The sequence below is a fragment of the Lissotriton vulgaris genome, chromosome 1_1 (assembly GCF_964263255.1).
Source record: "Lissotriton vulgaris chromosome 1_1, aLisVul1.2, whole genome shotgun sequence".
Lineage (NCBI taxonomy): Eukaryota > Metazoa > Chordata > Amphibia > Caudata > Salamandridae > Lissotriton > Lissotriton vulgaris.
Genome location: NC_141685.1, coordinates 1,138,649,826 through 1,138,676,844, shown reverse-complemented (window position 1 = coordinate 1,138,676,844; position 27,019 = coordinate 1,138,649,826). Strand labels below are relative to the sequence as shown.

Below are 27,019 nucleotides of genomic sequence, written 5' to 3'. Positions count from 1 at the left end.
GTTGGGCGCTGTTTGAGTTGAACCTGGTGTGAATGGCTTATAAAGTGAAAGTAGTCTTGGCTCCTGCACTGCTTGCTAGAAGCCTTGGGAGGTGAGTAGGACGCGGGCAATCACTCAATAAAAAACCTGTTGGACTCTATGAGAGACTTGGGTTTCGAGCCATCGAGAGCCTGTACAGTCAACCAATAGGAAACAGGCATCACTGAAAACATTAGTGCATTTTCATTCATTCTGAGAAAAAAAAGTATGCTACCCCCGAAAATAATTTTTATTATGCGCATACTTGGCACGATTAGGCTTTCGAGGTCTCGAATTACAAGGCGTGTTGTCCTCATGCTAATGTGCACTTGGGCATAAACAAAATCCTCTCAATTCGACGGAAAATTTGGCAGAGAGAGCAGCTCTCGGCTCTGCGCAGTCGGGTCGCTGTTGAAGTTCTAGTTGAAGGTATCAGGGCGCACCTTATCTTCTGACATGGGACAGTGACGTTTTAGAGTCACACTGTGTCCCTCCGTGCTCGCCTCTCGTCTGATGCAGCTGATGCTGACACCCACCGCTGCACAGAACATCCCCCGATCAGCGTCCTGCAACTCCCCCGTCCCCAGAATGGTATATTCCGTTGGAAGATGCAGCCGAGCACCCCTTTGCTCCATTCCGTGTGATGTGATTTGCCCTCGATTTGACCACAGAGTCCACCAGAGGAAGAATAGGCAGAGTGGTGGATCCCTTCTCGGTTAATGAAGCAAACTTTGAAAAACTTTTGTAAACGGAGGTGTGTTCCTGAGCGCCAGGTCTAGGAAAAATGCTGCTGTGGAGGTTGTGTGTGGGTTAGTACTCCTAAATCCGAGCCTCTTCTTTCCTCCTGGACCCTCACACAGAGAGGGGAAGAGACACACCGGCGGCCTGTGTGGGGCACCGCCCCTGTCAGCTGGCTTCTGCTCAAGAAATCAGTGGTTCAAAGAAAAGTGCAACTGAAACAGACTCCAGCCTGCCTCCAAGACCCAGAAAAGCGGCTAGAGTAAAGCGGCTAGAGTTTGGGGCCGTGGGTTATTTTAGTGGTGCGATAATGTCTTTTTTTAATTAAGAAAGTTTCCGTGAGTAAAGGCGGCACGTCTCGTAGGGTGTATAGAGGCAAGTGCGGAACTCCTGCCCGATCCTTGACACCATGATGCGAGTGTCATACCCAAAGTTAGAGCAGACTACCGGAGAGCTGCGGGCGGAGGGATTGAGCGGGACTAAGGAAAGCTGCGGGCGGACGGAGGGAGGGGGGGAGCGGGACTAAGGAGAGCGGCGGGTGGGCGGAGGGAGGGGGGCGGGCGGAGGGAAGGGGGAGCGGGACTAAGGAGAGCTGCTGGCGGAGGGAGGGGTGACGAGCAGAGCAGCTCTGGAAACCACCACCGTCTTTCTCCGAGGCAAAGCAGAAATGCCTCGGAGAAAGCATGGTAATTTTCGCATTCGGGGGCGTGTTTTGCTGTCCTGAGTGACGGATGACGTCACGAGCTAAAGAACAGCAAAATGTTCGCCCCTGAATCCGAAAGAGACGGGGCTAAATCGGAGTGATGGCTCTCTTCTCCAATGGCTGGCCTCCGTTTAGGAAGCCAGCCAATGGAGGAGAGAGGTGGGTTAAACTACACTACAAAGAAACATAAGATCTCCTACCGGAAGCTGGCAGGCCAGCATTTCCGGTCCGAGACCTAAAAAGGGTTTTCATTGCAGTGAATTACTCTTTCGCTCACAAGTAAACTATTCCATGTACTTCCTGCTGTTTCTTTGTGGTGGATTAACTTAATAGGAGTTAGGTGTGCTCATTCGTGGGGGGTTTGTGAGTTCACGCAGAGGAGAATACATATTGTTTTTTTTGCAGGAATGACTCTCAAAGAAGGTTAGACATTTTTTTCCAAATCTTGGAATTAAATGAGGTAAATTTGCAAAAATACAATAATACAGATTATGGCAAACATGCATGTGACAGAGTAGGTTGTGCTCCGAAAATTGAGGCATGCAGAGGATGGAACATAAGGAGAGGGCCATTCGAAAGAACTGGAGCGGAAAGTTTTGGGACTACAGCAGAGGCTTTTTGAGAAAAGATGCAGTCTAAAGATTCCAAACAATAGACAGAAACAACATTTGCACGTGCAATCTGGCTATATTAGGTATGGCTATATTAGGTACTTCGATAGCCTCTAGAGTAGGTGAACAGCCAATCCGCTGCGAGGATGTCTCTAGCCCACTGTTTCAGGGCGGACACTTGATCAGCTCAGGGGTTGGAAGTGTAATGAATGTCTGGACACGTATCTTGTTAAATATCAGAGACTTTAGGCTGCTGCTGGCACCCCCAAAACAAGCATCTGGACTTCACTTAACTGTCCGTAAACAGCGTCATTTTAAGGATTTTGGGTGCACCAGGCAATAATTATTTTAGGAGCCCCCGTTTGGAACAAGTTGTATTAGCCATTGTATCGCTAATTCAAGGGCTGTCATGGCAAAAGAATATTGTTATTTTCATTAAGGGTTGAAATTAAGTTAAAAAAAAATCTGGCGATAAATAAAGTTCACTCTTCCAGTGCGTGCCCCTTTGAAAGTCGGGGTCCTACTGGGCAACTTCCCACTTTGACCATGCCTCAAAAAGTCTCTGCCCGTAAAGGTATGAACGGCGGGGCATCCGTTCATTTAGACTCGTTTTGTAGCGTGTTACCTACCCCCCACCCCGCCAACTCTAAGCCATGTGTACCGATGGGATTTAAAGTCAAATAAAGAAATTACCATAGAATGAAGCACATTTCTTGCATTCTGCATTTAGGCTACTCTATTTACGAAGCAGGGGGTGCCCTCCTTTACAGCCCTACACTTGCGCATACACACCTGGACTGCCAAGTCCTCCCCGCACGGCCCCGCCCAAAGAGGATGGGCCAGGCTGACCTTTGACCCTGCTGGAGTCTTCCCAGGCAAAAGCGCTAGACCAGAGCTCCTGAATACATTCACTGGAGAGAATTGGGGTGTTCCCTGTTTACCCCAATCCTGGGTTAGGCGTGTCCCTCTCCCACGCTGACCTTTGCCCTCGTTGAACCTCTCAAGCAAGGAGCAGGTAAGAGCTTGCGGCTCATTTTCTCGGGGTCTGCGCGTGGACCGGGGTTTGGGGTCTTACCCTTCTTGGCCTCTGGTTCATTGTGTTTAAAATGCGTTGCATATCACGGTGCGATCGCCAGGCTCCTCTGTTTTGGGCACAAGGTGTGCAGCAGAAAGGTGGGACATGCCTTGGTTTTAAAACTTTACATTATTATTTTTGAAATTGCCTTGATTCTTCTTACTCTATTAAAGCGCCCCTTTGAACCGTATACTCTTTGTGGCTGGATGTGTCTTCAGATAAACGTACTGGATTGTTCTAGAAGTAACGTTAGCTTCTTGCACTCATCATACTAACATACAGAGCGCCTACGTTAGTTACCCTTTTAACTCCGCTATTATCTTTATCTGGTTAGTCTCGCGTTCTGACATGTTAAGGTTTATTAAACATAAGCAACTCCAGGAGTTATTTCTATGGTGGCGTGCTTTAAATTCTGGTCCACGCATTTTTGTTATTTTCCATTGTGTACCTAGTTCTTTCCAAATTGCTGTAAGGGGGTGGAGGAGATGCAGTGATTTAAATGGACCGGTACTGAGTTCCGGCACTTGTTCATTTTCTCGCATGGAGTACCGGCACTTTTCCTTGAATAAGGAGAGTACCGGTACTCGCGAGGGCCTGGTTTTGATGCAGGTGGTGCTGCTGTCCTCAATCACCTCGAACGTCGGCTGTCCCTTCCACTCTTAATCGCAGTGGAAGCCTGGGCCGGGCTCGTACAAGAGTGATCTGCATACGCTGCTCTGGAAGCCATCAGAGCAGAGGTGTGGTTGCAGGGAGGTTCGATTAGCCTTTGTTTTACACAGCGGGGGCAGAGAGGTGGCCATTAAATCTAAAGGGCGAGGGTGTGAGAGGCATTGTTCAGGGTAACACGGCGCTACAATGACGCTTCTGTAGCAGAAAGCTCTATTTGTAAACTGCTTCCATTATACTTTTTAACACAAATTCGCCAGTACATCTAACACAAGACAAGATGTTTAGCACTATGTAAAGGTCGAAGGCTTTTCAAAACGCATACAAGCATTTTTTTCCAGTTACTGATACCAGTGGTGGGCCAGACTGAAAAGAGTGTCTGATAAATTGCTAGCTTTTTTGCAGCTAAGCATTTACTAATCATATGACACAGGAAGCCAGTGCCTTTCGTAAGATTGGGGCACCATAAGTAGCAAGAAAGTGGATAACTCTAGTGGTTGATGCACTTGCTAGAAAGATCTGTGTGCATTCTAATCTAAGGTTCAACTCACAATAACATTGCATCGAGGGTCATTGTGCCTGCTGGAAAGCATAGCATGCAACATGTAGTTCAGAGAGTTTTTTTTATGTAGATAGTTCAGTAGGATACTGTTTTTGTTGCATAGATCCTTGTCTTCTGTGTAGGTCACAAGTTAACATCATTGGCACATATCTTTTTTTTAAAAAAATGTTATTATTGCAAGAAGTGACAAAATTCATTGCATTTCACTTCCATACTAAACATGCATATACACTTGATACAGACAAAAAAAATAGATGAGTGGAAACAATACAAAATAAACTGTAAACAAAACTTCATGTTAGCTCTACCGTTAACAACATAATGAGCTGCTAAAACAAAAAGACCAGAATAAGTATAGGCCTAATCACATTTCTTGGCCTTCAAAGAAATGCTTCCATATCCTTTCTTTTCTCAGAAGAGCTTTTGGACCTCTAAGTTTAGCTAAAGAGAACTCCATAGTTCTAATTTCGTAAACCAATGATAACCAATCCGCAACCTTAGGGGGTTCTTTAGATATCCAAACCCTAGCTACTGTTAATCTAGCACATGCTAACAAAATAGTTAAAAGATCCTTATTGGGGCAGTTCCTGTCTTGGATATCTAATAAAACCATTTGTACTGTAAGATCCGGTGAATTTATCTGATTAAATCGAAGATGATAAGATATTCGATTCCAAAAATTGGAGAGTGCAGGACAAGAGAATAACATATGTTCAATTCCAGCTGCAACAGTATTACATTTAACACACATGGATTTAGCTGATATCGAGTTACCTTGCGCCCAGCTAGATATTTTTTGTGGCGTATAGTACAATTCAGTAATTGTCCTATATAGTTGCATTTTGAGATTAGAAGAATGAACTATATCGCTTAGATGGGTTAAGGCACTTCCGATCTGTATTGAATTTATATTTTGATTTAATCTACGGGACCATTTGGCTGCAATTTGAGTTGTGTTTTCTCCCTTATCCTTGATGAGCCATTGATATCCCAATTTGATTAATGATTTAGTTTTATCAGAGTAAATACCCTCAAGAATATCAGAATGTTTGAATTCCGTTATTCTCAATTTATTGCAGAAAAAATCTCTCAGTTGTCTATACTTAAAGTGCATATCATCCGTAAGCCCGTTTGTAATTTTTAAGTTCTCAAAATCAATCAAACCATTAGTACCGTAGAGGTCTCCTAGTGTATTTATATCCTGTCTTATCCACCGATTACCCAAACCGTCCGAAAATATACCCGGAAGGCCAGGATTATTCCATAGTCTAAGTTCTGCGTTGTAAAATGAGCTGTTACTAATGTGCAGAATTTTGTCCCAGATTCTTATAACATGCTTAGCAGTCTTAAATTTTACTCTTTTAAAGTAGTTTGGATCGTGAACCCGTAATAGAAATTGATTGGCATCAGCCCCCAACATATACTGATGGAAAAATAAAGAAGGAGTATTTTTTAATAAGCTCCTGATGCGTAAAAGAAAAGTAGCTAGAAAGTAAAGATTAAAGTCCGGAAAAGTAAGTCCCCCTTTGGAAATTGGTAGTGTCAAATATTTAACCGCCCTTCATGCCTTTTTATACCCCCAGATAAAGCTACTACAGATGCCATCCAACTTTCTAAAAAAAGCTTATTTGGTTGTAACGGTATGGCTCTACACAAATAAAGCAGCTTGGGTAAGATTTTCATCTTGATCAGATTGAGTCTCCCTAGCAGACTCAGGGGTATCTTATGCCATTTTTTAAAACTCGCAGCGGTTTCTTTAAGGAATGACCCATAGTTTATTTCCACAATTTTCCCCACTTTAGCAGTAAGTTTAATACCTAAGTATACGGCTTCTTTGCAGGTTTCGTAAGTACGTATAGCCGGAGTATAATTGAGTATAATTTGGGTTTTGTTGACATTTAGTTTATACCCAGAGATTTTCCCATACTTTTGTGCTTCTTCTACAATTGCTAAAATGTATGTGTGTGGGTACTGCACTCAGTAATCAAATTTGAGGGCGTTTAATCAAAATAGTGTGCTACCTTTGATTGATGCCTGCCACACCATATGAAACTTGTATTAAGCCTGACACCAGAAAGGCTGCCAGGGCTCTAAGGTGCACAACATAAAACTGAGCAAGCTCTTAATTCGTTTGACTTTTTTGTTTATATTTCAACCATTATTTCATCATGTTAAACACATTTCTTGAACATACTTTCTTTCCATAAATTACAGTATGTATTTTACAAATCATTGAGAGTCATCAACTAAACATAAGGATAACACAAAATAATGTTGCTTAATATGAACACATAAGAACCCAATGCATTTCGGGACCTTTCGTGGCCCCTTCGTCAGGGGTCTGTTGAAAAAAGAAACAAATTGAATAAAGAAAAAATTAGTGTATAGCAAACTATTGCTTTGATGTTTACAAGTTACTCAGTTATTGCTTGCCATTTCTAGTTACTTAATAATTTCTGTATCTCAATACTTGAGATTCAAGTCTTTTTAAATTTCAATGGACTTATATTCCTTTCTGTTTATATGTTATTCCCTGTACAAAACGATCTAACCATTAACTGTATTTTAGATAATTATTTTAAATTCATTATTCATTTAAATTGTATCTGAACCTACCTACCGTGACTAGCAGGTTGTTTGGAACAAAAAAACGATGTTCCTACGTACAAAAGGGATGAAATTGAACGAGATATTTAAGAATATCTTATATCTAAACTTTGTTTCAGCATATTTATCAGGTCTTGAAAAAGAAAGGATAAAATGATTAAAATGATTACCTGCGAGCCGATGCGTGATGCGTTGGTCTCGCTTTTATAGCCAGTTTAATTGAGTTTATACTGAAAAGCAAAAAGTAAGGTTGCAGTCTGATTTCCTACAATAACAGGAAAATTGTCTATTTAACGTTTACATATGACAAATTCATGTTGTACCTGTTTCGTATGACGTTTCTGAATCCTTCTTGTTATTTGGCAGCCCTCACCAACCTATTAAAAGGTTGAGAGTCTTGTTTTAATGTTATGATCGTTTTACTAATCAACAAGTATTCTCACAAACGGGTTTAAGTTTACCTGCGGTCCTATGCTGTGGCGCTTCGGTCCCGCAGTGTCAGTCTTTTTAGTGTTTTAGCTGTGGGAGAACCACAGAATTAGTTAATCCAATTTTCGTTTTAAAATCCCTTTCGATTTAGGCGTTTTCGAAAAAACGCATTACGGGGCTTACCTGGAATACAAGTTTTACTGGCCTTCCAAGGTTCCACTCTGGCGTGTTCGCAGTCGCCATTGAGGTTTTAGTCCTTCTTCTAGTTCATATTAAGCAACATTATTTTGTGTTATCCTTATGTTTAGTTGATGACTCTCAATGATTTGTAAAATACATACTGTAATTTATGGAAAGAAAGTATGTTCAAGAAATGTGTTTAACATGATGAAATAATGGTTGAAATATATAAACAAAAAAGTCAAACGAATTAAGAGCTTGCTCAGTTTTATGTTGTGCACCTTAGAGCCCTGGCAGCCTTTCTTCTACAATTGCTGGCATAGCTTTACAGACATCTGATGTATATATTGCTATATCATCCGCGAAGGCGGTTAATTTGAGAGTTGTATCCCCATGGTGAGCTGGTATTATATTGATTTGGTCGTTTAAAGCATTTAAAAAAGGTTCTAAAGATAGGGCGAACAATAATGGGGAGAGGGGGCATCCCTGTCTTGTACCTCTTGCAATCTTAAAATTATCAGAATCTATGCCTCCATAGCTAATCACGGCCCGTGGATCATCGTAAATTGACCTAACCCAATCTAAGTAGGAGCCATTTATACCCATTTTGCTTAATACTGTCCACAGATATTCCCACCCCACTCGGTCAAATGCTTTTCCAGCATCTAACATTATCATACCGAGTGGGGTGTCTGTGGTTTCTGCTACATCAAAAGCTGTTATTGAGGTATTAACATGCAAAGTGGTATCTCTACCAACTATAAAGCCGTGCTGTTGAGGATTGACAATGTCAGGCATATAGGGAGCTAACCGATTAGCTAAGATTTTAGCAAAAATTTTGACGTCAGAGTTGAGTAGAGATATGGGCCGATACGAACCACACTCTTTTTCCGGTTTTCCCTTTTTCAAGAAAAATATAATTTTGGCTATTTTCCATGAGGAAGGTGCTTGTTTAGAAATAATAATCAAATTAATTACTTTTTGTAGTAGTGGTGCCAGCTCTTGATAGCAAAGTTTATAAAGTTCACCTGGTATACAATCTTCACCGACCGCCTTACCTGCTGGTAGATGGTCAATGTGAGAAGTTGGCCCGATATGCAACGTTCGCTATTCTAGCGACCGCTATGTATCGTTCCAACGACCCTTATGGTGTTTGGTTGCAAGTCAACCTATAGACCAGCTATCCTAGTAGCGTGGATACGAGCAGTCTAAGGCTAAAGACTCTAGAGGGCGCGTTAAGCCAGCTGTTTACCACACATGTACCCCTTGAACACCCAGTGAAAGGACACCACACAAGTGTTATGAAAATAAACAGGATATTTATTAAGATTCACAACAGCCCTGGACTCTTTATGAGGGCAGGGTACTAAGCACAAACCAAATCTCTTAGGAAAATACTTCAAGTGCACAATTAAAACAAGTGTCCGAGGACACGGAAAGTTTAAGGTCTCGGGCGGACCCGATAAGGCAAGTCGGAAGCGAGGGACTCGGGACCCTAGAGTAAAGAGGCTATGCAGGCACCGAAATGCCGAGTTACCTAGCCACGAGGGCTGCGGCTGCACAAGTCTTACAGGCGTCGGGGTCTTCGCTGACGAGCCAGGAGCCGGAAGAAAAGGAGTTGCTGGCCGGCGACCAGTGATGAATAGTTCGTAGAGATCCAAGCCTGGATCAGAGATTGTTGATACCTGAAAGCAGAGGGGACCAAGTTCGTACTACTAGCCAGTAGTCAGAGGGTACCAGGAGGGCACCGGTTGGCCGTCACCTCGACCAGGTGAGTGGGCGACGCTAGGCTCTGCAGTCTCACGGACCAGGAGGCGTTGTCGGCGACCACGGTGGAGGTGCGAGCTGTCCCACGAAGGATGATGCTGTCGGCGTCGCTGGGCCCAGGATGGGGCAACACGCCTTGGCAGATCTCAGGGCCACGTAGTGGGCCTAAGATGGCGTCTTGAGTGGACCAGGAGGGTCCGGGGTGCTTCTCGCAAAGATGGAAGCAAGGGCCAGTCTGGAGCAACCAGACCAGCAGAGTTGTTTGTCGGTCGTCGTCAAGGAAGGGCACAAGCCAGCGGCTAGTGACCAGACAACGTGCTGAGCGGCGAGCAGAAGGGCCCCACGCAGATCGTGGAGATGCTGGGGGACTGCACTTCGGTGCTGGAGCGGCTCAGGGTCGGGGCTTCTCGGACCCCAGAGCACTCACCAGGGAATTGCTTCGAAGGTCGTGCTGGTTAAGAGCGTGCAGGTTCTGATGATGGCCGGTCCCTCGAGGTCTCGTCGCACCCACAGATCACAGCTGAGCTGGTGACGTGGGTAGAGGTCAGAGGTGCCAGGGAAGCCGGTTCTCGTCGAGCTGGGCCGTCGGATTCCTTGAGGAAGGACTTACAGCAAACCGCAGAGTTCTTAGATGGTGCCCGCTGATGCAGGGTGACTACTCCTTAGTCACAAGGGAGAATCTTTAGAAGAGTCTTGAGTGTCCTTTCGTAGAAAGTAGTTCTTGATTCAAAGATGATCTAATTTGGAAGGGTCCCCGCTCCGGCCTTTATTCTAAAGAAAGGGGTGGGTACATGACTAGGTCCTGCCCTAAGGGTGGGACCAGGAAGGGGGGTAGTTACACCCCTCTCCCCTGCCGGACTTTCCCCAGGCCAGGGCTGGTGCCCCTGGAACTGGTTCTGACCGACAGATGCGTAGTGAGCACCGGGGTGCCACTCCGCAGTCACCTTCTCGCAAAAGCCCTACCTACCCAGAATACACAAACCCTGTCTGGGACGGTGCGAACACTGCCCTCGACAGGAAACCCTTTGTCCAAGCTCTCCTCGCTGGAAGGACTCCCAGCAGCAGGAGGTCAGACTCGTGTCTGTGGTGGCAGCATCCATTTTGTGGAGCTGAGGCTTTAGTTAACTTTAACCGGGGTTCACAGTTACGTACATGTCGTGTCCCTCTAGAAGGGCGGAATGCTAACCTCGTCGCCAGAGTTGGTGAGAGGGCAGCATCCCGATTCGTATGACACCTTACTCGACATGTCTTGATAACGCGACACCGAAGTTACCGATGTGGTACGCGTTATCATGGAACAGCCATTGGGTCTTGATTCCGCAAGCTGCAACCGGGCTCGGCTCGGGCCAGAGCCTAGTTCACACGAGCCCATGCACTCTGCCTTCAGGATTGTCAAGGCCTGCCATAGGAGTGACTGATAGGAACTCGAGTGTCCATCGTATGGTTAGATATAGGGCTACTATATCTAAAGCAAAGTGTGATTACACGACTTCGCCCCAGCTGTCATGCAGCCAGTTGTGTCAAATTTAGGAGGCCAGCCAGGGGTGGCATAATACATGCTGCAGCCCCTGGCGGCCCTGGGTACACCTATGCCCTGAGTTACCGGGTCTGATAAGGTGGCCCAGTACCAATTGGTAAATGCACCTAGGGTACATATCGTAATTTAGAAAGAGAACAGCCAGGCTGTGGGTCTGATTAGCAGGCCCACAGCCAGAGAAAGTCGTAAACCAGTGAAACAAAAGCAAAAAATCTGGGTGATCATAGGATTGCAGACCCTACTCTCCTACAGTCAATAGCAAGTTTTATCTCTTCAGTAGTAATATCAGCGTTTAATTGTTGGATTACTTCAAAATTTAACGCTCGCAGTGGTCCTAGATTTTGATCAAGATATTTTACAATCTCTATTTTATTTGGTGACTCCTCTGGAGTGTATAGATGTTGATAAAATTTGACAAATTGATTTAGTATTTGATCCTCTTGTCCATATATCACTGAATCTGAGCCAATTATTTCCTTAATTTTGGTTTTCGCTTTTCTATCCGCAGTTTTAAAGGCCAATATTTTTCCAATACAATCACCGCCTTCGTATTGATCTAATTTGTATTTTTGTAGTTTTACTACATACCTTTCTCTCAATGTTTTTTTAAGTCTGGCTTGTAATTCCGCCAATTGTGCTCTAAGCAACTCAATATTATTTTTTGAGTGCAAAGTTGCTTCAGCCAATTGCGCTTCCAGGTCTGATAATTTAGATGTCATATTTTTATTCTTATTACGGTTTTCTGCATTGAGCCTATATACATACTGCTGGACAAACCCTCTAATACTACACTTACAAGTATCCCATACTGTATTAAGACTAGCAGAATTAACATTTAGTAAAATAAATTCCTGTATATGTTTTTTAATTAATGAAATGAATGTTAGATCAACTAATAGGTGTCTAGGAAAAGTGAACTTTCGTGGTTTTTCATTTTGATTTTCAATATTAACTTCCAAAAGCAGAGGGTTATGATCCGATGTAACTTTGGGGCAGATTTCAATCGCACAATTTTCTAAAATTTGTTCAGAAGCCCATACCATATCTATCCTAGAGCAGGATCTATGTGGGGCAGAATAGTAAGTAAAGCCTGCCAATCTAGGATACTTAGACCGCCATAGATCTCTAATATTGTTTAGTCTTGCAAGTTCTAAAATTGCTGCTTTTACTTTATACATTCTTTTGAAGTTCATTGGCCCCGTAGAGTCTATTTTGTAGTTCATAACACAATTGAAGTCCCCAGCAATGATAGTTTCCCCTTCCCATTCAAGTAGTTCTAAACTTAAATCTTCAAAAACTTTGGGTTTATCAATATTTGGACCATATACCACACAAAATACCAGTTTAACCTTAGCCCCTTGCATCTGTGCTATTGCCCACCTTCCTCTAGTATCTGAGGCAGTTTTAATTATCTCTAATGGGAGTGTTCTTTGTTTTAAAATAACAACCCCCCTTATAGTCTCATTTAAAGAGGTACAAGCAACCAAATCGTAGCCTAGTTGGGTTAACAACTTTCTGTCTTGATATTTTATATGAGTTTCTGAGAGCAGCACTATATTAGGGTTGTACATTTTAAGCTCTTCCTGTACTAAGTTTCTTTTAATTTTACTGTTTAGGCCATCTACATTCCAACATAAAATTCTTAACTTAAGCATTTAATTGATATACAATTGATCTTATACGTATTGTTCCCCTCTTCCTCCATGTGTTTCCCCTTCGTTAACTTTTCATTCCTACTTCTCTTAGAAAAAAAAAAGTCACATCTTGCAATCGCTTTTTTCACTTTTATCTCCACCCACCACCCTCGACACCAGTTGTCACCCTTACCCCTGTGACAACCCCACCCCCTCCCTTGCTGCGACCCGTTCCTTGGGGGGGAGCTCCCCTCTAGCATGTGCTGCCGCTGAAGTGGTAGCATAGTGAAGAAGCATGCATGAGTGGCTGCTCAAACCTTATTTTAATTCATGCCTTATTATATCTATATTTAACTCAGACTCAGAAAGACACACAAAACAAAAGAGAGAAAGAGAAGAAAAAAAAAACAAAAAAAGAATGTGCGAAAAAATATATATATATAAACCTGCCCCTTTATACCCTAAAAAGAGAGTATAGCACTAATTTTCTTTTTCTTTTTGGTTTCTTTTTTCATTATCGTGGGAAAAATTTTCCAAACATTGTTCCGCAGATAAAGGATCAGTGAAAAAGACCACTTGCCCATCACGAATGACCTTAAGGCGAGCAGGTTCTTGAAGATAGGCCAGGCATCCTAAATTTTTAAAGGCATCAATCAATTTCCGAAGTTCCCACCGTTTATCCATTGTAGCCTTAGTTAAGTCAGACTTCACAAAAAAAGTGAAATTATCAACAGTGACAGGATTGTTAGGTTTAGCTTTTAGTGCTACTGCTTGTCGCAAAAGAAAGTTACCAAAGTAAATCAAAAAAGGTCTCGGAAATTTACTATTTGCATTTCTTTGGACTAAAGGAAGTCTATGTACTCTCTGAAGCTGGGAGTCCCAATCCCAATCCGCAAGGTCCAAAAAGGCCCTTTGGAAAAGTTTAACCATAAAGGCTCTCGGATCCGACCCCTCAATACCTTCTGGTATACCGAATAGTCTAAGGTTTTGTCTTCGGGCCCGGTTTTCCAAGTCCTCCACTTTAGCTTCCAACAGGGACACTCTTGAAGTATTTTGTTTGACGGTGGATGTAGTTTGGCTTACATCTTCTTCCACCTCCACTATTCGTGATTTGATGTCTTCTATCTCTTTTGTTACTCCTCCCAAATTTTGGCAGATATCTCTCATAGTTCCTTGTATCTTAGTATTATCCTCTCTTAGTTGAAGATATTGCTGTTGTATCTCCACTCTCTGTTCTATGAGAGTCTGCATAATTGCCTCCATTGATATGTTTTTTGAAGATGTAGGATTTGAGTTGTCAGATGCATTCGATTGAGAGGATTTTCGAGCTTGTGCGGGAAACAAATCGGGTGCTGTTTTTTGAGAATTGAGATTAGTATCGTCCGACACAACCTCCAAAGAATCATGTTCCAAAGTTTCTCCTGGATTAGCATCAGAGTTGTGATCTAGTTGTGTTTGGATTTTCCTCAAGCTGGATACTATGGTTTCATTGGCTTCATTCATCTGATCAGTATTAAGAGTTGAAAGCTCAAGATCTTGTTCCTCACTGGCTTTCACAGCATCATTTAGTGTGGTGTGGAACAAAGAGGTATCTGAAATACTAATAGAAGAAATTCTAGAAACTCCTGGGTAAATCCCAGTGCTTGAGTCACCATTCACTTCTGCAGAGGCTGTAGCAATATTACTAGGTACCTCTTGGTTCGAGGAAAGTGCGCTTGAGCTAGAATCTGTTAGTGGGTCAGTTGGTGGGTCCATGGGCCTGTTCAAATTTAAGCTTATAGCATTACTTAAATTGCCCTCTTGGATTTTACTAAACTGACCGTTCAGCTCATCGGGACTGGCCCCCGAAAGTCTTAGGGCCATATTCGTAACTCCACCTTTAGCCTCTATCCACCTTCTCAGAGGACTATCATCTATTAATCGACTTTTTTTGCTTCCTGCCATTTCTTTACCTGTTGTTTTTAGTAAAAGGATTTTTTGCTTAGTCTTGACCTTCCTCTTGGCTTTCCTTGACACCAATTTTTTGTTAGTTGTCACTTTGGGTACCTCATTAAGCCCTTCTTCTTCTGTTTCAGAAAGTTCCTCGTAGTCGACATTTGAATCTTCGTCTGATTTACCCCCAGATTCCTGAGATAAATCAACCACACCTTCTTTCTCCTTCTCTTTCTCCTTTGTTTTAAGCATATCAGTCTGTACAAATGCCTTAATGTTGGTATTAAGGTTTACAGAGCCTTCCGGTTGATCTTGTACCATATGCAGTGGTCTATTTGTTAAGTCTCTCACTGTTGAAGCCTCCAAACTATTAGCGATCACACTTGTCTTGGCCAGTTTTATCTCGCTGGTTTCTTTAATTACAGTGCCTGTTAGCCCCTTATCCATGGGTAGTTTATCAGAGCCTTTTTTACCACAGCGCGTCTCAGTAACAAGGCCAATATCTTGTACTACCTCCTGAGTACTCTTATCTGCCAAAGTCTCCACAGATTTGTTGTATGGCACTATGGGTACAGCAAGCTCTATATCCGCCTGTATCTCATCGGTTTTATCCCCAGTTTTATCAGTTTTGTCATTCTCTTTCCTCTTTTGTTTGCCGGTTGGCAGTATCTCTGTTATCCTTGATTCAACACTTAATTCACTAGTAAAAACCTCTTTTAGTAACTGTAGCAGAGTCATATTTCGCCCCCTGACTCTGAATCTGGCTCTTATCAACATCAACATCAACTTTGCTTATACCATTAGTATTTGGAGTCTTTAAATAGTCAGAGTTAGGTTTAGGTTTAGCAGAATTATTTGATTCTTTACATGTTAATGTTTGGTGTGTCTCGATTTTATCGCCAAAAGACCCTGCCACAGTTACCCCTAGACCCGCTGCAGTCATGGTACCTGAAGGCGTTTTTCTTGCTGTCTGAGCGGTCTTCCTGGATCTAGTCTGACGTGAGGACATTGCTTCACACACCGCCGCCGATTCCGCCGTCTCTGTCTCCGTCTCCGTTGGCCTTTGCAGCCTTAGCCGTGTAACCGGGAAAATCCTCAGGTATGGCACATATCTTAGTGAATTATGTCCCTGCAGCAAGGACCTGCATGCAAAAACAAGGTGTGTGTGTATATATATATATATATATATATATATATATATATATATATATATATATATATATATATATATATATATATCCTTACTGTTTTTTTCATAATCTTTTAATTTTATAAGGATGCTAAAAAGGAGTTACTTTGGGTAGTAATAAACACTTAGTAAGTGCTATATAAATGGTTATTAATGTAAAAAGCTAATGGACAGTTACATCTGATATTCTAACAATGCATGCATATTTATTGCATAAAAACCTTAGAAAGGTAAAACAAATGTAGCCCCTGTGAGAAGGTGGCCTGATATGCAGTGGTCACTATTCTAGTGAACACTATGTATCAGTCCAGCAACCCTTATTGATGATTGGTTGTAAGTCAACCTTATAGACCAGCTATCCTAGTAGCGTGGATACGAGCAGTCTAAGGCTAAAGACTCGAGAGGGCGTGTTAAGCCAGCTGTTATACCACACATATACCCCTTGAATACCAAGTGAAAGGACACCACACAAGTGTTATGAAAATAAACAAGATATTTATTAAGAATCACAACAGCCCTGTACTCTTTATGAGGACAGGGTACTAAGCACAAACCAAAACTCTTACGGAAATACTTAAGTTAGCACAGTATTTACAAATGCCCGAGGGGCACGGAAAACCATATACTCTGAAAGTGGAATGCGAAATTACTAGCAGGTAAGTACAGTACTAATAGGCTTAGGAATCGCTAGGACTTGACTATAGAACCTTCAGATTACTTATAGGAGGCCTAGGGGACTCGGGTGCAGAGTGTGCACTCTCACGCGTGATGCGGGACAAAGTCTATGGTAGCTAGTAATTGCAAAGTTAGTGTTCTCGGGCGAACCCGACCTGGTAGGAGGAAAACGAAAGTGGATTCTGACCCTTGGATAGTGAGGCTATGCTGGGGCACCGAAATGCCGAAGTTACCTAGCCCAGGGGCTGCAGCTGCATATGTCTCAAAAGACGTCGGGAATCCTCGTAGACGGACCAGGAGCCTGGAAGAAAGAAGTTGCTGGCAGGCGACCAGTGAAGAAAGTTCGATGGACCCAAGCCTGGATCGAAGGAAGATGACACCTGAAAGCAGAGGGGACCAAGTTCGAGACTACTAGCCAGTAGTCAGTGGGCACCAGGAGGGTACCGGATGGTAGCCACCTCGACTAGGTGAGTGGGTGACGCTGTGATCGCAGATCTCACGGACCAGGAGGCATTGTCGGCGACCAGGATGGAGGAGCGATCTGTCCCACGATGGATGAAGCTGTCGGCGTCGCTGGACCCAGGATTGGGCAACAAAGCCTTGGCAAATTCAAGCCCACGCGGTGGACTCAAAATGGCGTCTGGAGTGGACCAGGAGGGTTCGGGGTGCCTCTCTTGAAGAAGGAAGCAAGGGCCAGTCTGGAGCAACCAGACCAGCAGCAGTGATGTCGTCGGGCGTCGTGAAGAAGGCCACAAGCCAGCCAGCTAGTAGCCACACAGCGCGGTGAGCACGCAAAAGCAGAAGGGCCCCACGCAGATCGTGGAGATGCTGGAGGGCTGATCTTCGGTGCTGGAGCTGCTCAGGGTTGGGGCTTCTCGGACCCCAAAGCACTCACCAGTGGAGCACACGGTGGGCTTGTTGCAAAGAGGTCGTGCAGTCTTGGCGATCGTCGGTCCCTCGAGGTCTCGTCGCACTCACAGTTCTCAGCTTTGCTGTAGAGGTGAGTAGAGGTCAGAGGTGCCAGGGAAGCCAGGTCTCGTTGAGCTGGGTCGTCGGATTCGTGAAGAAGGACTTGCAGCAGACCGCAGTGTTCGTAGGCTGGTGCCTGCGGATGCAGGGTGACTACTCCTTAGCCACAAGGGAGAATCTTGAAGAAGGAAATCTTGAAGTCCTTTCGCAGAAAGTCGTGTCTTGATTCCAAAGATGATCTAATTTTAACAGGGGGCCCGCTCCTATCTTTATACTAAAAAAGGGGGCTGACCCGGTGACTAGGTCCTGCCTATGGGTGGGACTAGGAGGGGGGTGGTTACACCCCTCTGCCATGCCGGACTTTCCCCAGGCCAGGGGCTGGTGTGCCCCTGGAACTGGTTCTGACTGGCCTATGCGTAGTGAGCACCGGGGTGCCACTCAGCAGTCACCTTCCTGTAAAGCCCTGCCTACCCAGGATACACAAAACCATGTCTGGGACGGTGCTAGCACCGCCCCTGACAGGAAACCCTTTGTCCAGGCTCCCCTCGCTGGAAGGACTCCCAGCTGCAGGGGGTCAGACTCGTGTTTGTGGTGGCAGCATCCATTTTGTGGAGCTGAGGCTTCGTTTAACTTTAACCGGGGTTCACAGTTACATACATGTCGTGTCCCTCTAGAAGGGTGGAATGCTAACCCCGTCGCCAGAATTGGCGAGGGGTTAGTATTCCAATTCGTATGACACCTTACTCGACATGTTTTGATAAAGCAATACCAAAGATAGCATTTAACCGCGAGGATTATAATGCACTTAAGAGTATATGGTATGCGATATCATGGAACAGCTATTAGGACTTGGTTCCGCAAGCTGTAGACAGGCTCAGCTCATGCCAGAGCACCATCTCACACGATTCCAAGCACTCTGCCTTCAGGATTGTCAAGGCCTGCCATAGGAGTGACTGATAGGAATCTGTGTGTCCATTTTAGGGTTAGATATAGGTATACTATATCTACAGTAAAGGGTGATTACACGACTTTGCCCCAGCTGTCATGCAGCCAGTTGTGTCAAATTTAGGAGGCCAGCCAGGGGTGGCATAATACATGCTTCAGCCCCTGGCAGCCCTGGGTACACCCATGCCCTGAGTTACAGGGTCTGATAGGGTGGCCCAGTACCAATTGGAAATGCACCTAGGGTACATGGAATCCATTTTACAGAGAGAGCAGTAGGCCTGGGGTCCTGATTGGCAGGGCCCCAGGTCGACTATGTCAAAAACCAGCTAAAACACAGGGCAAAAAGTTGGGGGCAACCATAGTCAGGAGGTACCTTCCTACAGCCCCGCGTTCCGCCTTTAGCACCACCGTTATGCCCGCCCCAAGCTTCACCCCCAGTCTATCCCTTCTGTTAATGAGTACCTGAACTTTTGTCCATTTAAAGCACCGAGGATTTGAGATATTCTAGAACAGAGTTGACTGGGATGAAACGGTAGGAGTTTGAGGTCAGGCAGAGCTGTCCGTGGGATGAAAAATCTGGGGGGGTGGGCGTAGTCGATATAATTAAGGCTGTGGCTTAAAAACACCTAAGCTAAAAATCGGCGCTTAGCAGTGTGCCGCCCCACTAGTATTTTGATGCTTCTGTCATTGCATCCGGATATTTATTACAGCAAGTAACAGTACACCTACAGCAAGCCAGGACTATTGGTTTTGTCAATGGTTATTTGTGGCATCCGATATAAGCAACAACTATGGCTTCGTTGTATAGCATATTGAACTGATAAGCCTGTGAAAGAAACTTAACAAGTCTCTTTGAAGTTACATCAAGGCAGTGAGTGATGGGTGGCACTTCTGCAGAGTTAAATGTGTTTTACCCAGATGGTGATGGCAAAACCAGAGAGCCCGATAGAGACCCATCTCGGCACCTACTTTTTCGAACTGTGGGACTGAGCACCCACAGGACCCGGCCCACTTGCCCTGTGTGAGGTAAAGCAAAGCAAGGCTGGAGTGACTTGACTTGCTACTCCCGCAGCGCTCACTGTGCATTGAATCTCCCCAATGAACGTATGGAAGTTTGGAGTAGACTGCTGTGGTAGTGTCCCGCCTTCAGGCTGTCGCCTTTTTGGTTAAACGCACTTGACATGAGGGGTTTTTAGGTCTCGCTGGTGTTAGCAGCGCATAGCGCTGTTTCAGCGAAAGACCTATTGTTGTGGGTTTGCCAGGAATGGAGGACAGGGGGTGGTTACGCGCTTTGCCTCGGCGATTTCACCTTGTGGCCGCGCACGTGCACATCTCCTGTCCTACATTCCCAGCAAGCCCGCCTCTTGCCTCTCTAAATTGCGCAAACACAGCCACACTCACACATGCGCACACACACGCGACCGCACAGACACACGTGCCCGCACAGACACACGCAGGCGCACACATACACGGAAGTAGTGAGCAGTTTCAACCACTTAAACAGTTGCTGTGGGAATGTACACAACAGAAAAAAGGGTATTAAGTATACAGGAAGTAAGGGCAATCAGACAATATTAGCGTGACTTGTTGTAATGCAATAGTAACTGGTGCTAGCAGGGAGCGGGGGACCCCCAAGAACCCCTCAATTTGAATGTGAAAATTCACACCAAAGACTTTAACCACAAAGTCCCACACACACAGATTCAGTATAACAAGTAGAGTGCTACTATATATGTTAAACAAAAACAATTGTCCAATGTTGGTTCCTGGAGTTTTTTGAAGTATATCTCCTTTTATTAGCTCATCAAATCAATGGTAATTTACAGCCAGCCGAGACGTGTTTCGTTAAAGCTCTGCACAGTTACAGATGCTGTAACTCTTCAGGGCTGGAAAAATACAGAAAAGGATGACCTGTAATCAGCCTGCTACAAAACGCGTACAGTAATCTATACGACATTCTCAAGTTCAAAGCATATGATAGTACTTGGAAATAAAAAAACTCTAAGTAATTTAAAATCCTGTTTTGACATCCATTGATCAGTACTTATTATACATTACGGCGGCATTATCACTTGTAGAATCCGTCAATTTAAGAGAAGTGCACTGACACCCGTGAACATTCGAAATGGTGACCAGTTGTTCCTAGTAACTCAGCAAGAGTGCCTATAGAAACATCAACAAAATTCTAACATAATTTCTCCATACATGAGCAAAGACCGGATGAGGAAAAACATTTTTCACTAAAGAATATCAAGGTGACAAACGGCGTGGTAAATCAACCGCAAGCAACCCATCAGTGTTGTATTTAATATTGAGAGACAAAATATATTCCAAAGCTACCTCAATGGCTGGATACTTATTTGTTTAGGGCTAATATATGTAGAAAAATGAGAAGGGGGAAAAGAGGGAACAAGGATTAGGTTGAGGTAGGGATAAGGCAGTGAGGGAAAGCCCCCAAAAGGGGGAAAGCAACCATACAATCGGATTCTTACCCCTAGTCCGGTGATAATTCCAACCCGGCAGGGTGACCTAGTAGTACAACAATGGCGATATTTTATTTCTGTAAAAATAATTAAGTACCTCATTTTAGAAGTAAATAACTATGACCTGATTCATTGAAGTATCACAAAAGCCTAGGAGTCCACTATTAATCGGTTGCAGGTAGAAAGTGACAAACTTAATAGCCAGTTCAGTATGTTCTTCGGGTATTTATAAGGCCGTAATAGTTTACCGAAAATTAAGGTCAAAGAGAGCTTATGCCCTTGAATCACCCATGCAAGTACGTCAACAAGTTGCATTCGACAAGACATTACATTACGGCTGCTTGCCAAAAACACTATTATTCCATCAAAACCCTCACCCTTCATAGTATTCTCTTACCCAATATTTCACGTGTTGCAATATACATTGAGGTCGCCAGTATTCCACACCTGTGTATCGTAAGTGTACAACGGTCCAAATCACAAGGCAGTACAGATTCCTTCTACGGGACACCACACGGGTACGTGCGGTGTACGGGCTCTAAAATAAAGATATATAACGGGAATTATTAATGAAATATCACCCGTTGGGGTGTAAAGACTATCACAAGTTAAAGCGGGCTAAAAAACCTCGCAGACCAAACTTAGAAGCCGGTCATATTTACCCAGGGTCGAATCACCCTCGTTGCACTGGCGTCCACGGACCCGGAAGTAACACAAACCCGACCCGGAAGGTTGAAATAACCACCGCAAGTCAAAGGGGCTAGAATGCTAACTGTGTAGTCATCAGGTGAATAGAAGACAGACTATGTCACCGTTAGAAACAAGGAAAGTACTGGTAGATTAATAAGTCTCCGATTCTATTAGGAACCACGACAGCAGAGTATAAGACCAGGTTTATGTTTAACTCCATTATAAAGCGCGACAACAGGATATAAGCCCATATGTCAAATTATGAGTTACACTCAGTGCGGTTTTTCGGAAATCAGAACCCTAATTATAGATGAAGGGTAAAAAAGTTTGCTCATGTACTCAAAACTTAAAAAAGACACCACCGAAAAAAGAAGAGAAGTGCAAAAGACTGTAAGGAAGGCGAAATAGAGAGGAAAAGTATAAAAACAGTATAATGGAAGGTCAAGAGAAAACAAGCTAAGAAATAAATAAATCGTAAGAACGAGGAACACATCCAAATCAGTTTCATGCAACAATATTTAAAATATATATTTTGACTGTAATGCGACTAATATCAACAAAAACATCACGTAAGAGTTTACAACATCCACTCTACGTGTTTCATGTGTAGTGAGTCACCTTCTCAGCTTGAAAGATAGGAAGAGAGAAAAGAGTAGTTCCCTATCCCAAAATACAGTAATCGTACAGTGCAAAATACAGGAATGGTGTATTAAGAATGGTACGTATTTCCAGATACTAAATACAAATGCACTCAGAGGTTGTAGATGGGATAAAGGGCTATACATGCATGTAGAGTATATATACATATCAGGGATTCCTGAAGCCCATCAGTCTCCCAGAAAGAATTGCATCTCGAGTCACAATTAAGTCCCCATGCCACTGTATGAAGTCTCATAATCCAGAAGGCCTCAGCACGTCTAAGACGAAGCTCTCTGTTGCCAGCTCTAATGTCTATAGGAATATGCTCTATTCCAAAAAAAGGGAATTCTTTCTTGGGGCCTTGTGCCTGGCAAATGCTAGCGTGGATCGCCACTGCATATCTAACATCTTGTTGCAATAGAGCTCTGACGTGTTCCCCAATTCTCTCCTTCAAGCTCCTAATAGTGCTTCCCACATACTGGAGTCCACATTTGCATTCAATAATGTAGACCATGAATTTGGTTAAGCAATTGATATTCATCCGAATATCATAGGTTTTGTTGTCACAACTCGTAAAATTTTTAGTCTTATGTTTAGCCCACCGACATACTCCACAAAATCCACATTTACCCACGTGGAGTATGCCCTCACTCTATCTATTGGTCTATCTATCGCCCTCACTCTATGAATCTATCGCCCTCACTCTATCTATCTGTCGCCCTCACTCTATCTATCTGTCGCCCTCACTCTATCTATCTGTCGCCCTCACTCTATCTACCTATCGGGGCCGCGAGATGTAATCCGGTGCGCCGAGGGTCAGGTACAAGACGTGCAGGCTCCGAGGGTCACAGTGAAAGCCCCGCGCTATGAACCACAAGTGCTTCCACTCGGCAAGTAAAGGAATCCAATGAGGTAGGAGCCGCTGATGGTTTTCAGTGCTGCAGTGAGGCGGGGGCGGAAAGAGGACCAGCTGCGGCAGATTAGCAACGCACTGCCCGCTGGTCCTCGCAGTCCTGCTTTGGGTGATGTCAGCTCCCTTTTCAGTTCCTCAAGACCCCCAGGCACGAGCGGCTCCCGCGAAGCGGGGGCCGCGAGATGTAATCCGGTGCGCCGAGGGTCAGGTACAGGGTCCAGCAAGACGTGCAGGCTCCGAGGGTCACAGTGAAAGCCCCGCGCTATGAACCACAAGCGCTTCCACTCGGCAAGTAAAGGAAATATATATATATATATATATATATATATATATATATATATATATATATATATAATATATATATATATATGCGTCTGTCGAGGGTGCTGGGGGTTTGGAAATAAAATAAACTAAGAACACCGACACTGGAGTGCTGGCCGTTTTTATCCTGGAGCCGATTTCTAGGAGTGTGTTGTAAATATACATATCTCCAAATCGTTGAGGCGGGTAATCTCAAGAACCACAGCACCAATCACAACACCCAATACAGCGTTGGAAAGGGCAGTTGCAGCAGAAGGACATAGGCTATGCAGACGCCCACCATATACATTTAAAAGGTCAAAGAACCGTGCCAACAAAGTAGTCCCTTGTGGGCGTGTCTGCGTTGTGCTGGGGGCGTGTGGTACGTTCCGCCCTTCATGCCAGGTCTCTCATCGTGTGCTAATCCCACCCTGCTTCCTTTAAATACCCCTGCACCCCATAATCATAACCCACCCATACTCCTTAAAATACCCCAGCACCCTTAAACACTAACCCATCTTAACCCTATAAATATACCCTGTACCCCAAAACCCAAACCTATTCCCAAGCGCTAAAAATACCCCACAACCCAAACCTAGCCCTGAACCCATAAATACCCCTGTACCTCAAAACCCAAACCTACCCTTGAACCCTAAAAATACCCCTATACCCCAAAACCCAAACCTAGCCCTGAACCCAAAATATACCACTGTACCCCAAAACCACCCCTGAACCCTAAAATACCCCTGTACCCCAAAACCCAAACCTAGCCCTGAACCCTATAAATACCCCTGTACCTCAAAACCCAAACCTACCCCTGAACCCTAAATATACCCCAAAACCAAAACCTAGCCCTGAACCCTAAAAATACCACTGTACCCCAAAACCACCCCTGAACCCTAAAATACCCCTGTACCCCAAAACCCAAACCTAGCCCTGAACCCTTAAAATACCCCTGTACTCCAAAACCTAACCCTGAACCCTAAAAATACCCCTGTACCCCAAACCTACCCCTGAACCATAAAATAACCATGTACCCCAAAACCCAAACCTACCCCTGAACCCTAAAATACCTCTGTACCCCAAACCTAGCCATTAACCATGTACCCCAAAACCCAAACCTAGCCCTGAACCCTTAAAATACCCCTGGACCCCAAAACCAAAACATACCCCTGAACCCTAAAAATACCCCTATACCCCAAAACCCAAACCTAGCCCTGAACCCTAAAACTACCCCTGTACCCCATAAACCAAAACTATATCTGAACCCTTAAAATACCCAAACACCCCAAAACATATACCTCAGTACCCCAAAACATATACCCCTATACCCATACTTACCTTATCCAAACATTAAAAAAAAAAACATGCTTTTACCATTCATGCATTTACAACAAATTTCGTTGTAAATATATGCGTGGTAAAAGCATATAAAATGTAATGCCATGCGTTATAATGGCATTGCGGAGTCATGGTACTTTCATAATGAAAGTATGCGGAGTGAGGGTATGCGGAAAGAAAGTTGCGGATTAATGGGTGTTTACCCTCCCCCGGTAAGTACATTGGTGGCACGGCGGCCCACTTCTCCAGCAACATAATCATATCTTTTCACCACCCATTTGAAAAATGCACAGGTCTCTCTCATTGATGGCCAGCACCGACCTACACTTTTAGACACACCTCCCGCCACAAGTTCTAGAATTGCGAACTTTAGAGCTGGGGAGCTACTTTCGAATCTCGGCATCAGCTCAACATCCTGTGATTCCAGGCAAATCGCTTTGTCTCCCCGTGCCTACCACAAATGAATGTGTTCTCTGTAATGTAAATTGTGCTCATGCCATGTTGTCGAGTTCGCACTATATAATATTGCAAGGAAAAATAAAGTAGGGAAACTCGAGTTCACACACTGCTGAACGCGCACTATTAAGTGCATCAGCAGTGCACTGTGAATCGGAGCGTTTCACAGGCCTGTCACAGATAAGAAATGCTATCAAAACAAAATCCTACAAAACAATATACTACTGGCCGGCAGCAATTCATACCCGGACAACGTCGGGACGGGCTGATAGTATATATTTATATTTACCAGAGGTGGGGGTTGTCCGAAGATATCTTGTAAACCATCTCTTGGACAGTGTGAGCATACATACATTTGAAAACTGGGGTAAACATGCTGGCTCAGACTGTTTTAAATTCCCTAAAGAGCAATCCCAGAAATCCTGAGGACCTTCGGGCTTGGAGGACGTGGAACTCTGTCAAAATGTGGCAGGTGGCCATTCCACCATTGTGCTTTGCATTGACTATAATGCTCTTTTAATACAGTGGACGGAAGATCTGCCACATTTGGAAGAAGGATGAAGATGGCAACCAGGCCACAAACATGACCACTGTGTACTTATTTACTGGAGTAAGTAAAGGCACAGGGACTTGTATCTAATAGGACGAAAGACTATCTTGGGTTATGGTCATTTTTTGGTTGAGAACCATTCGAAAGATTTTCTGAATTAGATGGAAACATTTGAAAGGCTGCATAGCTAATCAAGTAATGGCCCTTGGAAGGCTGTATCCGTGCAGTGCAATTTAAAGGCTAGTTTTACTATTAACCTGACTGCTCCACTTCAGTCAGTTTTCCCAGAGCATCACTTTTGGATGGTATATAGAGAGGTAAGTTGGAAAACTCAGGTCTGGCTGAGATTGGCACTTGGGACTGTAGCGATGATTCTCCTTCCTTGCTAAGAGCGTACCCTGCACTGTTGATATAGTAGCCTATTTTCTCTGTTGCAGGAATACAGTCTGTAAAATGCAGATTGTGCAGCCTTGCAACGCCCTCCACAACAGATTAAGTAGAGGCTACTCGTTCTACAGCAGTAACCATTTCAATAATGGTCAACTGAAAATCAAGGAAATACATCCATTTTCCTGTGGTAGACTGAGAAACTCAATACACGCACCGGAGGATTGCATCATGATCAGATGGGTAGCCCACTTCTTATACCATGTGCAAAGTTAAGACTCATTATGTGGTTAAAGCACCTGATAATTTTAACCTACTCCACCCATATACTTGTTGTAATCCAGTATACAGCTGAACTTCTGGACTTCGGTCAACTGACCCCAAACTGTGACTGGAGTAGTGCTCACAACATAAACTGCGAGCACACATATATAGCAACTGTCTGGGAATTTCAGTCAGCAATTTGTTGCTGCACACTACTCTGGCCTTTTTGGGGCTTCTTACAAACAAACTCCAGAGGAAATCCTAAGCAGTGACTTAGCATTGTACTGAAAGCCATAATGCCAGCTTCATACAGCTCAATGAACAGCTGGACAAATGTTTAGAAGTTGTCCACATAAAGCTTTAGGAAGGAGTGATTGTGAGAATTCCAATACAATCTTCTCACAAATTCCTAATGTGAAAGGGCAACCCTCAGAATTAGTAGAAGAGTACGTCCCATTATATACTTTCAGGAGGCATACATAACCATTGGAAACCTCACACGATAAGTGCAGCTTGAGGGTGTAATGAGCTCTTTTGCTTGGTCTTTACTGCATGAACAGCCTGCCACCTTTTGTACAAGCTCAACGACTAGTACACTGCTATATTCTTACCAGGAGTATTAATGGACAAGTTACTTACCTTCGGTAATGCCTTATCTGGTAGAGACCTAGTCTAGCTGCAGATTCCAAACCCTAGAATTCTCCCCCGATGTCGGACTTGATCCAGAATTGTTTTTGACCAGCACCTCTGTGCATCGGT

The 27,019-nt window shown here is 44.0% G+C and overlaps 1 protein-coding gene across 5 annotated transcripts in view; it reads left to right on the top strand.

Moving 5' to 3' along the window:
- The first annotated feature begins 2,916 nt into the window (after nucleotides 1-2,916).
- Nucleotides 2,917-27,019, top strand: part of SLC39A5 (solute carrier family 39 member 5) — a 275,804-nt gene continuing 251,701 nt past the window's right edge. For 2 of the 5 annotated variants that reach the window (XM_086963849.1, XM_086963836.1), the window contains exon 1: nucleotides 2,924-3,085. The gene's annotated coding sequence lies outside the window, so the exon portion shown is untranslated. Of the gene's footprint in view, nucleotides 3,114-27,019 lie in introns of all 5 variants that reach the window. The other 3 variants (XM_086963831.1, XM_086963841.1, XM_086963845.1) reach the window with 3 other exon arrangements.